A 15,351-nucleotide genomic window follows, 5' to 3' on the forward strand; every position below is an offset into this window, starting at 1 on the left:
TTCGTTCTGCGCCCACACTTAATCCCTTGCCCGGCGTTACAGACGCTGATCCGGGATCTTGCCTTGCAAGACACCTGGGAAATGACGCCCGGCGACAGCCTCGGATATCCGTACTTTACGATCCATTCAGCCAATCAACTCGAGATGGTGTATGTGTCACGTGGGCTACGTACGGCGACTATTGACGCGGAGGTGTGGCCTGCGGCCTTTACAGACGACCAGGGTTACATCTGCTCCGCCGCTCTGTCTCGACAAAAGAAATGGCGCAGCAGGGTTCCGTGGAAGTTCAATGTTACCCACCTGTGTAATGAGAACTGTTTACAGGAGGTTGAAGATGTGGTGTCACCGCCAGACACCACACTTGCTAGGTGGTAGCCTTTGAATCGGCCGCGGTCCGTTAGTATACGTCGGACCCGCGTGTCGCCACTATCAGTGATTGCAGACCGAGCGCCGCCACACAGCAGGTCTAGTCTAGAGACTACCTAGCACTAGTCCCAGTTGTACAGCCGACTTTGCTAGCGATGGTTCACTGACTACATACGCTCTCATTTGCCGAGACGACAGTTTAGCATAGCCTTCAGCTACGTCATTTGCTACGACCTAGCAAGGCGCCATATTCAGTTACTAACAGATAATATTGTGAATCATGTACCGTCAAGAGCGACGTTCATCATTAATGGATTAAAGTTAAGTATGAAACTAATTACGTCCGCTTTCTGAATTCTCATTCCTTGTCATGTTCCAGACCTCACGTCAGTGTAGTTCTTCCCTGTTCACGCCAGCCTGCGTGAGCTAAACGTGTGCATTTCAGCCTCCTCTAGTAACACGGTGTTGACTCTTCAGCCAACACAACAGAAGACACATGGCATCAATGTCAGTGGCGTCAACGTGCGTACGATTCAACGCTTAAGCGGTGGCTTTACTATGTTAAACCGGCCTTACGCAGAACCGTCACAAGGTATGGTCAAGATAAGTCACATTGGCAACGGGCGACTTCCGAATTTTATTTCACAGCCCTACGTGAATTACCGACGCAACCACCGTCTCCGGTCCGTCAGGAGACTGTTCACCGTATCAAAGCACAACTGCTACGTCTTACGGTAGTAAGGACGGAAGGAGTTAAAGTACATGCGAGGCTGCTCGATGGATTACGCAATGAACGGCCGTCATTACAATATATACCGTAGTGAGAGAAAGGAGGCAGCGGCGAAGTACACTTACACGGGATGTCGAAATGGCCGATAGATCGCGGATCACGTTGCAGAAGGCTATTGTACGTGCTTTCGCTCATCACCATCATAGTTCCTATGTGGAGGACCAACTGGACAGAGCAGAACTTGCAGACGTGCTTCGCGAGATACCAGCGGCTGAGCGTCCCACTGAAGTGGACGGTCTTATAGCTGAAATCGCCGTAGATGATCTGGACGCTGCCCTAAAGTGTGGTGCGTTAAACAAATCTGCTTGACTGGATGGACTCCCTCTTGAGTTCTAACGCATCTTTCCTTCTCTAATGGGCCGTCGTGGGTACAGATGTTCAACGAACTCTTTAACACCTACTGGGTGACTATTATTGAACTATATGAAAAAAAACGAAAATTAGTTACAAACTACTGCGTGCATACACTTCATTCAACATGTAAACGTCACTAAATATATTCGGATTTATGTTATGACATGTTTGATATGCTTGCTCCCATTGGCGATTATGTGGCGCAGACGAATAGCAAAATTCTGCATAACCCACTGAAGTGTCGGAACATCAATGCTATCGATGACCTCCTGAATGGCTGTTTTCAGATGAGCGATGGTTTTTGGGTCATTTCTGTACACCTTGTCTTTAATATAGGCCCACAAAAAGGAGTCCCATGTGTCCAGATCGGGAGAATACGGTGGTCAATCGAGGCCCACGCCAGAGGCCTCTGTGTACCCCAGAGACAGAATGCGGTCCCCAGAGTGCTCCTCCCGGACATAAAACCGTCTCTTGCTTTGATGGGGTCGAGCACCGTCTTGAGTGAACCATATCTCGTCGAAATCAGGGTCGTTTTGGATAATGGGGATGAAATCATCTTCCAAAACCTTCACATACCGTTCGGTAGCCACCGTGCCATCAAGGAATATCGCACCGATTGTTCTGTGACTGGACATTGCTCACCACAAGGTCACCAGTTGAGGGTGAAGAGACTTCTCGATCACGAAATGCGAATTCTCAGTCCCCCAAATGCACCAATTTTGTTTGTTGACGAACCCTCCAAATGAAAAGGGCTTCGTCGCTAAACCAAACCATACAGCGCATACTAATTCCCATCATGCCCCGCAGCCAACCCTGTAGTTTTAACGTCCTAACGCAAACCATTCAGATGTTTTGAAGATTTTATTTCATATAGTTCAATAATTGTCACCCTGTACCTTATCGGTTCCTACCGAGTTCACAGATGGTACCATGACACCCTTTCCAAATCCACGTGGTGGTCGTGGACTACAAAGCTACCGGCCTTTGAGATTATTGAACGCAGATAACAAAATCTTTGCACGTATCGTTCGTGGCCGTCTTCAAGCGGCGATAAAGGACAAAATACATTTAGGTCAAACATGTGTAGGTGGGAAGAGCAATATACACACAACGCTAGGGGGAATACAGTAATGTCATAGAACTTATGTGGGTCAGTAGATTACGAGGAGCCCTAGTGGCAGTGCATTTCGATCACGCTTTCGACTCAGTGGGCCATGTATTCCTACGCGCGGTCATCGAACGGATGGGAATACCACTTACGTTTGTGGACGCGGTATCGAGGTTGATTCAAGACCAGCACTCGAGAGTGTTGGTGAGCAGTGCTAGCTCAGAACCTATCACGATCCGGCGTTCAGTGTGGCAACGTTGTCTCCTTTCGGCCATCTTATTTGCTGTCGCTCTTGAACCTGCACTATACGGCCTCCGATGACGCCTTAAAGGCGTCTAAGTACGGGCCGCATGTTTCCAACACCGCTCATACGCCGATGACGGCGTTGTTTTAGTCAGGTCAGTAGATGAAATCCAGGCAGCGCTAGGATGGCTTCAGCAGTATGGAACGGTGACGGGTAGTGTCATTAACCTACGAAAGACCCGATGTATGGAAGTGGGCAGAGACTGCAACCAAGGACAGCAGTGCCCATCACCAAGGTCCCCACTCTCACGTGTCTGGAAGTGGTGTTCCATGGAAACATACGACGTACAGCGGCGGATAATTATCGACGGTTACTGCGACAAATTCGCGCATTAGTAAGACAATATGCACTGCGTGCCACAGATGTATTCCAGCTCGCGTTATGTCAGCATCTATATAGCTCCAAAAATAAGTCACTTGGCACACATACTGCAGTTGCCCACTACGATCGCGTCAAGACTACAGTTAGTCTACGGACATTTCGTGAGTGCTGACCTCCTCTTTAGAATCTACAGTGGAACCTTGACGCTGCCACCGAGAGGGGGAGGCATCGGAGTCGTAAACGTGAGGAACAGGGCGCGTGTGTTATTTCTTAGTACGATCCAACGCTATTGGCGAACCGAGCATGTCACCTTAATGGGCGCTGTGATCAACGAAGTGGTCCCCCATTCACTTCGTCCACCAGTCAGTGTTGGCCACATCACAGCACTGTTCGCAGACCTTCGGGACTTCTTCGTCGATTACAGTTACGTTCAGAACAGTTTGCCGGAGGCCATGCTGCACACAACGAAAGACGTATGTCGAAGCTTCCTTCAGCAACAAATCTTACAGTGGGTTCGAACAGAAGTACACGGCGATACAGGGGCAGAGAATATGGAGAGCGGTTCATCTTCCCTCTCTCCCTACAGAGGTACGTGCGTTGTGGTATGTAGTGGTGAACGGATAATTCCTAAAGCGTCAACGGCTGCCCTCTATTCACCTGGTCGACACGCAGATATGCCCCACTGCGCGGTCGTCGACTCCGACGAGCATCGTTTGATTTCTGGCAAGGCAGTCGACTGTTGGCTTCTAACGAGCAAAATGCTCTTCTTTTAATTACGTACGGTGCATATGGCGATCAAAGCTGACGACCTACTGTTCTCAGACAAAGTATACTTTCCCACCTCCAGAACGACACCATAAACTGAATAAAGGGGTTGGCGACGTATTATCTGTATCGCACTGTGAAATATAGAACATGTTTTTCCAATTACTTAGATTCGTTATTCACGGACCCTCCGGCTAGCTGGACTGTTTCGGGTGTGAGAAGTGAAATGAGAAGATGGCTCAACGTTCAGGAACTTACGTTCGTCCCGGATGTACGCAGGAGACTATATCTCGTTCTTAAGTTGGCGAGAAGCCGACCTGGATACATGCCAACTGGACCGTTGCAGGGTCTCGTTTTTCTGTTGTTAATGAATTTTTTAAATCTAGACGGCGTTCGGAGTCGTTTTACGTTTGGCTGTGTTGAATGACATCTTTAGGTTTTGTATGTTGTGTTTTACATATATAAATGGCAAAAAAGCAAAACAATCAAATAAAAATCTAAAAAAATAAAAAATGATGAAAATAAATTTAATCCCTTCGACCACATCCTCAGGAAAAGGGAGGGAGGAGACATCGTAGCCAGGCATTGGGTTGCGATCTCTGCCCACCCTGCCTCCTTCAACCCATGACCTGATCCCTAAAGCCCCCTTATAAAAAAAAAAAAAGAAGAAGTAGTTAGCGTTCGAGCTTTGTAAGAGGAAAATGTATGCGGTGACAGTTCGACTCCTGCTCACACTTAATTTTTAATCTATATTTTTTTTATTGCTGGTCGTATTATTTAATTTTTAGGACATATGAGAGGCAATATAATTAAAAAACACGTGCATTTGCATGAAGTTTTAGTGAATTTCATGTTATTTGACTATTTACTTTTTCAATTAAATTTAATTATTAAAACAAACGTATTGTAGTAAGCGTTGCTTTACGCAGTGGAGAATGGCGAAACTGAGGCACGCCGGCGACCAAGACGTTGCGAAGTAAAGCACACACAGATAGCCTTGCTTACAGCAGCAGTCTACCAACAGGCTGACACAAGGACGCACACAGACCGAGCGCCGAGCGAAGCCTGGAGAGTACTGAGTAAGGGGAAGTGAAGCCAGCACGCTAAGTTACGCTGCAATATACTGCGGCAGTAATAACAAAAAGCTACCACCGAGGGTAAAAAAAGTCCTCCTGCCGGATATAAACAGTGGAGCGCAGGCAGCAAACACACAGAAGCCATTAGGAAACAGTTCTGATCTGAGGACGGACGTGGTCCGTGTCCGAATGTTCAATCTTCGTAGGTGACGATTCCAGAAGTCTGTTCCAGCTCGTAGGAGTCATCCGTTCGCCGCCAGATGTCAACTTCAGCTCTGGAGGTCGGCCCGAGTCTGGTCGGCACCATGGCTGACTAACTACAGCGAGAACTTCCAGCAGGACCGGCCGCAGCGCGGTCTTGGTCACAGGCACCGCCGGAGACCGATGCCCGGATTTCACGGCAAGCCGGTCCCACGGCGCGTGGTCCGTCCATGACAGGACCTCGCGGACATCGCGACTGTCCCAGCCGCCGGTGCAGCAGGCGTCAGCATCTGACCTCACGTATTGGAGCGCCGAGCGGCGACGAGTTCATGTCAACCACAGAGCATCCTGGCTTCAGCGGAGCACTGGTGCCCTGAGGCTCCCGAGTGCGATCAGCGGCGCGCGTTGCGCGCATTGTCGGAGAATCTACACAGCAGCAGCCAGGCGGAGGGATCCGCGGGGCTGGGCAGCGACGACGAGGGAGAAATTGTAAAGAAAGCTCAGTAAATAATTGTAAAACTCCACGCCGTCTCTGTCTTTGGCACAGCCACTGTGTCTGCTGCTAACAAGCGGTGCAGAAGTCGTAACAGTATTTATAGCTATCGACAAGTAAATGAAGAAACGCATACAGTTTTCCTCAAAATGTGTGCCTGTCGTGATCTGCGAAATCTCTTACACATGCAATCTGGTAAGGTACCCAGGACTACTTTGCACTTCTACACTTCGAGTTGCAGACGCGGAGGCAGGCCCCATTTGGCTGTTAATCTGCGTAGCGGTGAAACATTGCTAATGTAGCGAGACGGTTACTGTAGATGCAATTTTTTTGAATACCACTAGCCCACTATGAACTCCGACGATCGGTAGTTACGCACAGATACATCAGTTAAATAATAGACGCGTAAAACTTCTCTTGCGATTTTCTCGGTATTGCCTTAGTGCACCTTACTACTTGCACATTATGTTGTTTTAATGGCCTACTATAGGTGAACAAAGTTTGAAGTAAATCCGTGATCCTAACGTCGTGGCCTCCTCTTGTGAGATGTTTGCTCTCCGAAAAAGAAAAAGGAGGTAGATCACAAATGAGTTAGTTCACATTCTCATTAACAACGTTTAGATATGTCGTTAGGGTTTCATTCCACTTCTCTATGATTACATTCTTCTCTAAACTCTCAATCCAACCTTTTTGCTCCGATGTTGTATTGTCAAATCACAGGAGAATGGCTGTGTAAAACGTTGACCTTCTCGTGGAATATTAACTTGCATTATTGATAAAGAGTGTCGTCGGTTACTCATGACTGAAACACATTGTACTTATTACGTTCTTTTACTGAAGTAAGCGATGTCTGGGGATACACTTCGTCGTGAGAGAATATTGCCTGCTGCATCTAGCAATAGCCGTGGTTTCGCTTTACCTCAAGATATGGACAGCAGTTCTCAACATGTACTCACATCTTAGATATCTATATACAGGTGTGGTAAATAAAAGTGGCCCGGAGAAGTTGATACGACTGGACGTGCACTTATGCATATAACCACACCCCGTGACGAGCACACCACGTGTACGCCCGCCACGTGATCCACACCGGTTCAGAGGGTAGCGCGGGCTGTGTCGGTGTGAGTGGAGCAGTGCAAAGGGGACGACTTTACTAGGGCAGCAGCGGGTGTTCGTTGTTAAATGTCACGCGACAACAAAGTCGTGGAAACGGTGTGGTTAGTTGTTTGCTGGAACGATTAATGGTGTCAAAGAGCCAACAAAGAATGCTACGCAACGCTCAGTCCGAAAATGGCGTCACACTTGATCCGTTTTGAACAAGTCAGAAAACATTCCGAAACGTGCCCGCACATTAGAAAATGTCTGTCGCTGCCGTTCATCAGAAAATGCTTCAGAGACCGGCATATCACGTCGATCATGCGACAATTACTCCACCTGGATCTGCACATGCATCACTAACGAGTGTCTGTTATTTATGCATTAAAACCAGCTGATCCTCCTCAGCACCTCCAGTTTAGTCAGTGACTGTTCACTGAGACAACAATGAAAGACTTGGACGTGGATCTGTTATTTATGTGTGATGTAGCCTGGTTTCACATGAGTGGTTATGTCAACTCACAGACTCACAGGTTCTGGGCAGCGGAGAACCCTCATAACTTCCACGAAACACCATTGCATGATCAGAATGTTGGGGTTTGGTATGCAATGTCTGCACGCCGCTAATGCATTCATCAGACGCTGACTTCGGCGCATTACATTGGTAACATTTTGAAACCATTTGTGGCAGCATTAACCGGGGAGGAAAAGACCTACGGTCACTTCCAGCAAGATGGAGCAACTGTCCATACAGCCAGCCGAACCTTGAAGCACATTTACACAATCTTCACGCCTGACAGAGTTGTTAGAGGAGGACAGTCTGGTCGCGGTCCTAGCTGGCCACCCAGGTCACCTGATCTGTCGGTGTGCGATTAGTTTGTGTGGGGAGCCCTCAAGTCTAAGGTGTATCGCAACAACACCCATAGTCTTCAAGAATTGCAGCAGAACATTTCGGATGAGATTGCAGCAATTCCAACTTCGACCCGCCTTCAGTAGCTTGCTGACCCGGGCCCAGAAGTGCCAAGAGACGATTTGTGGTCACTTTTAACATCTGCTGTAGTCGGGTTAGTACTGTATTTCCTTTATTTCTGCTGTGCTTCTTTTTACCCTGTAACACTGTTTTCCGGGTCACATTTATCTGCCCCACCCCGTACATCAGTATTCACATTTGCTTACTTCAAGTATTTATGATAGAATAGGGAACTTTAGACTACAAGTTAATCTGTGTATGAGTTTTCAGAATAGTGAGTAAATTTCATATTAAATAATGAATGAACGAACTATCAATGAGCAGACCAGATCATAGACATAGCGATTCAACAGGCCGTCGTGTCTCTATCTCTCAGCGAACAGTACTACAAATATGCACTCGTGACATTGGTTCTCTCGTTCATACGTTGTCTAATACGGATTTCATTCAGTTGACATGCTTGAGACGTGTTTATGTAAGTGAATCATGTTGGAAAATACGGGCAATTTTATTACAAAAAGCATATTGACTTTTTGCGGAAGGAATGTCCTGCCACTGTTAAAATGAAAGTCATTCACATCGAGAACTTAGAGGCGTGACGAGTGACTGTGTCTTCTAAGTTACCCGCATTCGTCAGGATATTTTTTCTTCAAATTATGCTTCGAGTTCACTACGCTCTTCAGCTTATGTTTGATACTATACATGCAGGTGGAAGGATAGACAATACGCTGTTATCGGTGCAGCAGTATACCATAGATGGTAAGGGATGTGAGAACAGTAGAGTTTAGCCTCATGCTGGACAACAAACGTTTTTAGCCCCCTTTAACAGTCCATTCCTTCAGCAGCGATTCTAGTTTTTACAACTAAGCATTGAGACTTCCCTGTAAAGGACTGCCACTTCCTGGCAGGACTACAGCGGGTTCCACGTAGCCCCGTAAAAACAGCGAAGGAGCTGCTTGTTTACAAGCAGTAGCTCCAGTTTCGAAAGCAAAGATTAAATAACAACTGAGTGGTGTGCTAGAAAAATGACTCTGCGGTACTGTCGTCCTATGATGATGTAAGCAGAAGACGAAGGAGCTGTCAGCTGGCATCACGTGAACACCTTGATCAGACTTATTTTGTTTATTTTACTGGTGACGGTTAGGGTGTGGGGTAATGTTTGGTGGTGAAGCCTTTTCCGGGGCAGCCAGCGGTCGTACTTTAATAGTATCGACTCAGTCCCCTTATTGAAAATGACACAATGAGGAGACAAACTCCATGGGATAGCGACATGCACATATGCAGATGGCGGTAGTATCGCATACACAACGTGTAAAAGGGCAATGCATTGGCGGAGCTGTCGTTTGTACTCATATGGTACATGTGAGAAGGTTTCCGACGTGATTATGGATGCACGGTGGGAATTAACAGATTTTGAACGCGGAATGGTAGTTGGAGCAAGACGCAAGGGACATTCTATTTCGGAAAACGTTAGGGAATCCAGTATTCCGAGATCCACAGTGTCAATAGTGTACCGAGAGCAGCGACGTTTGCGTAGACTTGTCAGTGTTAAAAGACAAGCAACACTGCATGAAACAATCGCAGAACTTAATGTGGGACGTACGACGAACGTTTCCGTTAGGGCAGTGTGGCGAAATTTGTGGTGCATGGCAGCAAATGACCGACGCGAGTGCCTTTGCTAACAGCATAACATCGCCTACAGCGCTTCTCTTGGCCGTATCGGTTGGGCCCTAGACTACTGGAAAACCGTGGACTGGTCAGTTGAGTCCCGATTTCAGTTGGTAATTGCTGATGGTAGGGTTCGAGTGTGGCGCAGCTCCCAAGAAGCCATGGACTCAAGTTGTCAACAAGGCATCATGTGTGGCTTATGAGCAGCCTCTCGACCATTAAATCCAAGTTTTCTCCCTCCCGCCTAACTGTCATAGTACTTGCACAGGATCCTGGTGCAGTTTGGAATTCCTGTGTGATGGTCTGGACAGATGTCTGCCTATTACACATTATGACCCTCTTCAACTTTTCGGCCTGTACGTTTTGTGCTGTACGTGTTCCTCCACGTTTCCAATTCACTATCACATCGGAAACAGTGGATCTAGGGATGTTTAGGAGTGTGGAAATCTCGCATACAGACGTATGACACAAGTGACACCCAATCACCTGACCACGTTCGAAGTCTGTGAGTTCCGCGGAGCGCCCCATTCTGCTCTCCCACGATGTCTAATGACTACTGAGGTAGCTGATAAGGCGTAACTGGTAGTAGGTGGCAGCACAATGCACCTAATATGAAAAACGTATGTTTTTGGGAGTGTCCGGATAGTTTTGATCACATAGTGTAAACTTGTACTACTGTGGTGACTGTGGGCTTGGTGTCTATCTTGGCTACAATAATACGGTCACTTCGCTGTTCATAGTAGATTATCCGCGTTCCTGTTTTTTTTTATTCATTATTAAACCTACTCCTGCATTACCCATATTTGATTTTGTTTTCATAACGCTGTATTCACCTGACGAGAAGTCCTGTTCCACCTGCCACCGAACTTCACTAATTCAGACTATATATAACTTTAACCTATCTAGTTCCCTGTTTAAATTTTCTAACCTACCTGCCAGTTTAAGGGATCTGACATTGCCGGCCGGGGTGGCCGAGCGGTTCTAGGCACTACAGTCTGGAACCGCGCGACCGCTACGGTCGCAAGTTCGAATCCTGCCTCGGGCATGGATGTGTGTGATGTCCTTAGGTTAGTTAGGTTTAAGTAATTCTAAGTTCTAGGGGACTGATGACCTCACAACTTAAGTCCCATAGTGCTCAGAGTCATTTGAACCATTTTGATCTGACATTCCACTCTCCAGTCCGTAGAGTGCCAGTTTTGTTTCTCCTGGCAACCACGTCCTCCTGAGTAGTCCCTACCCGAAGATCCGAATGGGGGACAATTTTACCTCCGGAATGTTTTACCGAAGAGGATGCCATGATCATTTAACCATACAGAAGAGCTGCATGCCCTATGCCCTCGGGAAAAGTTACGGCTGTAGTTTCCCCTTGCTTCCTGCAGTTCGTAGTATCAGCACAGCAAGGCCGTTTTGGTTGATGTTACAAGGCCATATCAGTCACTCATCCAGACTGTTGCCCTACAACTACTGAAAAGGCGGCTGCCGATCCTCAGGAACTAAACGTTTGTCTGGCCTCTCAACAGATAACCCTCCGTTAAGATTGCACCTATGTTATGGCTATCTGTATCGCTGAGGCAGGCAAGCCTCTCCACCGACGGCAAGTCCCAGGGTTCATGTGGGGGAGGGTAATCAGTGCTATCCATGCGAAACTGCAGAGATCACTAGCTTTTTATAAATAAACGTATGTCAATCAACGTAGCAGTATCAAATGTCAATCATTTCTATATGGCGGATGTCAACAGCCAATAAATATTTTAAAAGTTCCTGGAAATATATCTTTCATCCACTACTGGTTTCGATTTCACATCATCATCACGGTGGAAAATTTTGCAAAATTGTAATTACTAACACCATCACGACGATCTGGGATCGAGACCAGTCGCAGAAAAAATATATATTTTCATAAAGCTTGTGTACAACGCACTTACTAAAATAGAATTAATGTGTTGCTGCAAACAAGCCCATTTCCTGACTCGAGGCATGTGACACAGCGATACGACCACAAGGTCGAGCAAGCAGTGTCTATCCTCTCAGGCGCTAATCCTGTGGGGCTCTTAGGATCCTGCGTAGCGTTAAGTATAACCCTCCAGAATCCATTGGTTGCGTATTTTACACAACAGTCATGGGATCCTGACCAACACGAGTAGAAATGTCGGGGAACAAGAAGCCACATGCTTGACAAGCCATGACAATGCCGCTGTTGAATTCCGAATTCCTTCTTACACGAGGTATAATTCTATCTTCTCACAAACAACCAACATTCAAATACATTGTCTGAATGAAAAACCCGCTGCGTAATCTTTCTTTATACAGAGTGGTCACAAACGGTCTGGAAAGCTTGTAAGGGCATTGCAGGGTTTCATTGAAAAATAATTGTGAAGAAAAAAATTCGATCCGTTGTGTCGTTCCCGAATTAATTAGCAATGAAAGTACTCAATCAGGCCGTTGCTCTCGCAGATTCAAGGGGCTCGTCAGAGACGATGTCGCCAAACGTATTCTGCGTTTGGTTTCCTAAAACCGAACGAAAGAGTGATACAAAAACAATTGTCTCTGATTGTGTCTGGCAGGCCGCTTGAATTTGCACGCGAAACAGAGTGATTGGCTAATTTCAATGCTAATTAAGTCTTAAACGGCGCAAAGAATCAAGTATTTTCTTAATGATCATTTCTCAGCACAACTTATCCTGCAAGACCCTTACAAGTTTTTCAGGCTGTTTCTAGTCATCCTGTATACACAGTATAGGTGACATTATTCCTTCCTACTTTATAAAGAAATAATGAAATACAAGTTCTAATAATTTGCATATCCATGCCATTTTAACGTTTGTTCCATCTCGCCTTTATGATGTTGTTGTTTTATTGACCAGCAGTGTTGTACAGTACATAATTTGCCCATGTCATTCAGTGATCCAACTGTTGTTGTTCCTCTACCTTTCACTTCTATATAACGCCAAATGAGCGGTCATTTCTTATATCAATCCCCATATATATAATTCCAGTTTATTTACCTCTGCTCTTCTCATCCTGTGTCCACTTACCAACATAATATCTCTGTAAGTCCATCTTTATACGGATGGTTGCGGAACCTCTGCTGTTCAATATAAAATGTCGAATCAAAACCCTTCAGCCGTCTCAGTTTCCTGTTATTTTATTTGAGCAATCAGTTTCGGCGCTATATTACGCCATCTCCACGCCAACTAACCGACGTGTAGGAAGAATCCTACCTCTGGTCCAGTGAAAATAGGGGCCAGCATTCAGTGACTAGTATTCATAGATTTTTGACACAGCAATCCCTTCGATCGTATGAGTCGGCAAGTGATCGATGAGGGAATCACTGTTCCAAAGTCCACGGATACCACTCACTGAATGCTGGCCCCTATTTTGACTGAACCAGACGTGAGATTCTTCCTACAAATCGATCAGGAAGATGGCGTAATGTTGGCGTAAGGGTTGCTGAAATAAAATAACTGGAAATTTAGACCGCTGAAGGTGTTTACATTCGACATTTTATTTCTCCATCGTAATGTCTTCCCCTACCCATTACCTGAAGCTAATGATCAAAGCAAGAAACGACTTGAGAATCATCTTTCGCAACTCATAGGCGCCACATAGCGAGGTGGTGCTGTGGTTAGCACACTGGACTCGTATTCGGGAGGACGACGGTTCAAACCCGCGTCCGGCCATCCTGATTTAGCTTTTCCGTGATTTCCCTAAATCACTTGGGGCAAATGCCGGTATGGTTCCTTTGGAAAGGCACGGACGATTTCTTTCCCTAATCCGAGATTGTGCTCCGTCTCTATCGACCTCATTGTCGATGGGACGTTAAACACTAATCTCAAATGGCTCTGAGCACTATGCGACTTAACTTTTGAGGTCATCAGTCGCCTATAACTTAGAAGTAATTAAACCTAACTAACCTACGGACACCACACACATCCATGCCCGAGGCAGGATTCGAACCTGCGACCGTAGTGGTCACGCGGTTCCAGATTGAAGCGCCTAGAACCGCACGGCCACACAGGCCGGCACACTAATCTCCTCCTTTTCATAGCCTCCAAGCAGCTCCCCACATAACATCAACTTTACCGCATCAGCGATACCTTTTTTCAATAATATCGCCTTCTCTCGTATTTCTTTGTACTTAATACCATTTTCATATTTCACAAAGTAGGTTAACAGCGGCTAAATCTCTGCTGCCAGCCCATCCATGAATGGGAAAATGAAATCAAAATAAAGAAAGAAAAATATTACTAAGTAGCGACTTGCTTCTCTAGTATCGCGCTCATTTCCTTCCACACACTCTCTCTTTTCTCCCGATTTTAATGGGTTGTTCCCCTGGTATAGACATGCGTATTCAAATACAGAGATATGTAAGCAGGCAGAATACGGCGCTGCGGTTATCAACGTCTATATAAAACAACAAGTGTCTGGCGCAGTTGTTTGATCGATTACTGATGCTACAATGGCAGGTTATATAGATTTAAGTGAGTTTGAACGTGGTGTTATAGTCGGCGCACGAGCCATGGGACACAGCACCGCCGAGGTAACGATGAAGCGAGCATTTTCCCGTACGACCATTTCATGAGTGTACCGTGAATATCAGGAATCCGGTAAAACATCAGATCTGCGACATCGCTGCGGCCGGAAAAAGATCCTGCAAGAACGAGACCAACGACGGCTGAATAGTATCGTTCAGCGTGACAGAAGTGCAACCCTTCCGCAGATTGCTGCAGATTTCAGTGCTGGGCCATCAACAAATGTCAGCGTGCGAACCATTCAACTAAACGTCATCGATATGGGCTTTAGGAGCCGAAGACCCACTAGTGTACGCTTGATGACTGCACGACACAAAGTTTTACGCCTCGCCTCGGTCCATCAACACCGACATTGGACTGTTGATGATTGGGAACATGTTGCCTAGTCAGAGTGATGTGGGACCCCTGATACGTCTAGAAACGATTCTGACAGGTGATACGTACGTAAGCATCCTGTCTGATCACCTGCATCCAGTCATGTCTATTGTGCATTCCGACGGACTTCGGTAATTCCAGCAAAACAATACGACACCCCACACGTCCAAAATTGCTGCACAGTGGCTCCAGGAATACTCATCTGAGTTTAAACACTTCCGCTGGTCACCAAATTCTCCAGACATGAACATTATTGAGCATTTCTAGGATGCCTTGCGTCGTGCTGTTCAGAAGAGATCTCCACCCCTCGTACTCTTTCGGATTTATGGACAGCCCAACAGGATTCATGTCAGTTTCCTCTAGCACTACTTTAGATATTAGTCGAGTCCATGCCACGTCATGTTGCGGCACTTCTGCGTGCTCGCAGGTGCCCTGCACGATATTAGGCAGGTGTATCACATTCTTTGGCTCTTCAGTGTGTAATTTGACGGTGAGTATGCTTTCCTCCTTGTTCATTGACTCAGAAGTAACACTAGTGATGATAACAGTGCGTGAGACAAGGGAGGTGAGGATCTTTGCTTAGCACCCAACGATCGGCTGGGGTCTACCTAGCCACGAGTCGGCCTCGCGCAACACATTTCGCAGTAGCGATACTAGTGTGATTTGCCTCGCGAAACTGCTGTGAGAGGCTGTTTCGCGTAGTGCAAACGCACGGTGAGCGAGAAGAGCGTGTGTTGCGCAGGTGCTGGTGCACGACGCGCTGAACGTGCCGGCGGAGACGAGCGCGGCGTGGCTGGCGTCCCCCGGGCAGGAGGTGCTGCTGTCGCTGCAGCCGCAGCTGATGTACGCCACGCAGGCCGCGCAGCTCGAGCGGCCGGGCCGCCGCGGCTGCCTGCTGCGCGAGGAGCGGCCGCTCGACTTGGAACGCGCCTAC

The sequence above is a fragment of the Schistocerca serialis genome, chromosome 3 (assembly GCF_023864345.2).
Source record: "Schistocerca serialis cubense isolate TAMUIC-IGC-003099 chromosome 3, iqSchSeri2.2, whole genome shotgun sequence".
In the NCBI taxonomy this organism is placed as follows: Eukaryota; Metazoa; Arthropoda; class Insecta; order Orthoptera; family Acrididae; genus Schistocerca; species Schistocerca serialis.